The sequence below is a fragment of the Penaeus japonicus genome, unplaced genomic scaffold, assembly GCF_977035675.1.
Source record: "Penaeus japonicus unplaced genomic scaffold, GWHDUDI00000001_assembly GWHDUDI00000004, whole genome shotgun sequence".
NCBI classification, from domain to species: Eukaryota; Metazoa; Arthropoda; class Malacostraca; order Decapoda; family Penaeidae; genus Penaeus; species Penaeus japonicus.
In genome coordinates, this window is record NW_028234406.1 from 18797556 (window position 1) to 18802555 (window position 5000).

Consider the following 5000-nt stretch of genomic DNA (forward strand, 5'->3'; position numbering starts at 1 on the left):
AAAGATATATCAACCTGATCGACGGAGCCACGCACTCACACACATACACATATCTGTCTATCTATCAATATCTATATCTACATGTGAACAGAAAAAAATATATGTGTAACGTCTGCGTGTTAAATATCGCGTAAAAAGAACTAAATATTAAATTACAACAATCTACGAATTAGACTTATATATAATCGGGAATTGTCTCGTTATTCTGATTTGGAATTCATTAAATATTTTTATCTTTTTTTTGCAAAAACAGTAATAATAGTGATGATGATGATAATGATGATAGCAATGTTAATAAAAATTATGATAATAATGATAATAGTGATAATGATAATAGTAATAATAATAACATTAGTAAGAACTAGAAATAATCATTACAATGATAATCATGATGATGATAATAACAATAAGGATAGTTATAACAATAGCAATAATAATAACAATAATAATGGTAATGTTAACAACAATTATGATAATACTGATAGTAGTATTAATAATAATTATAATGATAATCATGATAATCATCACCATCATCTTCATATCAATGATGATAATAATGATATTTGTAGTGAATTTTCCCCTGGTTTCAGGCGGGTCATCCCGCAGACTTCGGACCGCCTGTTCCTCTGACGTCACCAAATCTACGGATTTCTCCGCCCTGCAAGATGACATGGCTTTGCTTTTCTTAGTGTATGTGGTTTTTTTTTTACCTTACTCTAATCCCATTTCTTTCCTTCGATTAAAACATCTGATCTTAATTTTCGTCTGTTTATCTCTTCGTGATTCTCTTTCCCCACACCGATTTCTTATTTTACTTTTTTCCCTGCTTTCCTAATCTTATTACCTTTATGTGTCAATTGTTGCATGTTTTTTTTTATCCTATATATGTTCAATCTTAATGTTAAACACACCCTTAGACCCTTTTATATACAAGTTGATTAAAGTGTGAGTAAAAGGTCACCACAAGCGCGGTAAACTGCCAGTGTAAAGGGTCAAGCCAGGGCGATTAAGAGGGAGGGTTCTTGGGCGTGTGTTGTGAACAGACGATCTTTAGATAATTTGGATATTTACCTGGCTGGCTGTTTCTCCCGCACTCCGTTCTTTGTTCGAATAGTTGTGCTAATAGATGTATGATATAGGTGTTCCCTATTTTATGTTGCCTTTATGAATCAACCAGTTGACACTCTACCCAATAACAGCATTAAACTCTACGGAGTTAATGATTACCCTCTACAATAATGATAACAATCATGATGATACATTAATTGTGGTAATAATCATGGCAATAATAAGAATAATAAGAGAAATTATATAACAATAATAATAATGATAATAGTAATAGCAATGGTGATATTGATAATGATAATGAAAATTATAATAATCATAATAATAACGATAAAAATAAAGGGCAATAACAACAATGATCCCTTGTTACTTCGCACAACAAAACTCCACCAATAATCCGATTCCTTTATTCGTTTGAAGAACCAAGCAAATGCAGCCCACGCTAAGCAGCCTCCAGCGCCTGAAACCCGGAGACATCGATTACTCTTTCCAGGAACGCGGGTCGCTCGCCTCACGTTCTGGTAAACGCGCTCTCAAACTGCGTCGTTGACTCAGGTCATGAGTGGGGGCCGCGGATACGGGCTTAGGTCGTCGGGAGGTTCTGGCTGGAGATAGCTCTGCCAAATCGCTTTTTAAGATGATAGGGACACATAACAATGGAGGTTTTGAGAGATTCTTTCATTCCTCAGATGTCAGCAAAATTCAAGGAACATCAACCTTTGTTTAACAACGATGCGACGTCGCTCTCTTCATCGTACATCAGTTCGGAGTGTCATAAGGAAAAATTAAATCAGTTTGAAGATGTCATCTGATTTAAGATTCTCTATAATATCGAAATGGTCTATTATCAAGGAAGCTACACATACCGAAAATTAATTCGATGTTATTTTGTTGGTATCTAAAACGCGAATGAGCTTAATGTACTGTTTCAGTGCACATAAATTGTCCCCAAAGAATACAAATAAGGTAAACGGCACAGATCCAAAAATCCGGGGCAGCAGACAAGCGGCCGGCTGAATCAACCGCGGCCGCTGAGCCAGCCGGCGGCAGTCATCTTGGCTTCGCATGTTCCAAGTGGGTCACAAGGCTCTTGTGTCCAGAGTACCTCCAAGTGGTCGGCGGATATAGCCCCAGCTATTGATTGTGGCTGCATTTTATTATGAACAATGGAAAACTGGATATCTGCTCTCCTGCAATATGAATCTCGTTTTTTCACTACTGAGAAGAGAACTATCTGTCCCTTTTATCAAATTCAGTTTTAACAATTGTGGTTTCATTAAATTTTCCCTTGCTTTTGTTGTTGAAATAATAGTTGGCAATTCAGTACATCATGATTATTTTTCGTCTGTTTACATCCTAAATTTCAAAGGCCTTTGAATAACAGAGGATATTCGACATAGTGTTATGTTGCATATAGTGTTCTGTCCTTATTAGCAATTGTGTGCAATGGTAACAGCGTGCCTGATTCTATGATGGTGCTTTCAGTTACGTAGTAGATAGTGATGTTTCTCCAACTGGGTCGGTGAGGTGAAGGTAAGGTGGCGTTACATGGCTTTGTTATCATATTTGCGTAAAAGGTAACGTGGTATAGTTGATATGTATAAGATAATATGGCACTGTCCATGAATGTTATACAAGGATTGTGCTGATAGATGGTAAACAGTAGATGAGCTTGAAGCTGGTGATCGTATTAGAGACTTTTCTTTTCAGTCACATGACAAGCAGATATAGTGTAGGCAGAGGATTAGAGAAAAAACGATGCTGCCGATAAGTAATAAGTATAACAGTTCTTATAATTCTGCACGAAATATCTTACCGTGTACGTATGAAGTCGTCAACAAATTTCATGATCAAGCAAACTCATCCCATGTTTAAATAGACTACAGCGTCTTCCGCCATTGGACTCCAGCGCGCAAGTCTTCATCTGCCCCCTATCCCGAATTCATTCTTTCACCTTCTTCATTAGGTCAGCTTATATAATGCATAACACTCAAAAAAGAAAATAAATAATAAAGGGCAGTCATGAGAAATGCAAGAGCGAAGAGTCAAGCGCAGGCAGCAACACTTGCATGTCACAGTTTGTACCCTGTGACCTGTAACCTCTCAAAGCAGTGCACTGGTATGGAAGTTGCACCAGATGGCGCCTCGAGATAGTCATTCTAAGATGCTATAGAAGCAGGGATTCCTAGGTGGAGACGTATCGGATCATGTCCGAAGAGCGATAGCCAAGAAATAAAGGCTAACTCTGATTCCGTCTGGGAATTTTAGAATAATCAGGTTTTAGTTTGGATTTAAAGGTACATGTGATGAACACACGTACGTATGCATACTCAGCTTGCAAACACATACGTACATATGCGTGAACTTTATATATATTTATATATATATATATATATATATATATATATATATATATATACACACACACACACACACACATATATATATAGACATATATAGATAGATACACACACACACACACACACACACACACACACACACACACACACACACACATATATATATATATATATATATATATATATATATATATATATATATATAATATATATACAAAATTATATGATTTATGTTGATTTCATTACTAGAGGCCGTAACTACGTGCATTAAACGAAATTTAATCACAGTAGCAGTCCCAACTAAATCCTTTAATTCTTGCTGCACAGTAGCATCCAGCCAGAACTCTTCCGACGTTCTTGCTCGGAGGGTAACTAACTACTCGCAACACTTGGTTAATTACAGCTTATTTAAAGATATATACTATCATTTTTCATCGTGCTCGTGTATATCCTCACAATACAATTATAAGATGAAGATATATGTTTGTTCTTTTGTCAATGAGGACTATCTGATAAGTGTTATTAGCTAATAAAGCAATCTGTCGTCCAGATAGTATTATATTGTACTGGCGACAGCACTTTTGGTATTTTGAATATTTTTAAAAATCCTTTTTACGATACATTTACAGCCCGAAAAATATTAATTGCCTAGTTACATTCACAGACATTGTAAAACTAAAATGTCTGGAAAGTAATCTTATATCTATATGTCATATATTGATAATGGATATATATTTTACAGTTATTTCCAGTACTCTTCCTAATTAGATTAGTAAAACAAGAGCGTAACCGGCAAATTCCCCTGCATTTCGGAATCTGTTAAGGTAGAAACAGAGGGCGGAGCGCACTGCTATGCTGAGAATAGTTCCATTACTCAGCAGTTTCGTGAGGCAAGGGTCTGGTGGGAAGACCAGCAACACTGCAGATGACTTTGCTGTAAAACGTTTTTTTTTCTTTTAATCATTCGCGTACCCAAGTTTGTATAAAATCGAAATCCTTATTTATTACACCAATGGACTGGGAAGCCCCGAGGAGATGATAAAGGCGGCGATGTTGGGAGAACGGGAGGTGTCAGGCAGGAGGTGCCGGCGAGGAAGGGGAGAGATGGCCGCGGCGGTGGTGGTGCCGCGGTCAGAAATAAAATGGTGGGGGAACGTGATAGGTTTGCTGACCGTCATGTTTAAAGAGACAGATTTTTTGTCGTTCTTTCCTGTTTTTTTCTCCCGATATTTTTGTTTTGTTTTGTCTTCGGGACAATTTTTATTAAACTGTAATCCTTCTTCATAATATATTGAGACTTGAGTGTGTAGGATTTCACATGACTAACAACGTAGACAGCCACGTTGTTAGTCATGTGAAATATATACAAAATTCATCCCATTATTATTAGATTTCAATCATTGTGTTGTGTTCTATTCACTTTCATGAAATTCATAAATGGTCACAGATCTTATATTGTATAAAGAATAAGTAATTTTAGAGAATCTTATCTTTCGTAATGTACGAGAATGTCTTGGATATTATTATATTTTTTTTTACATAAAAGATGGTTTGCTAATATGTCTTTTATATTCA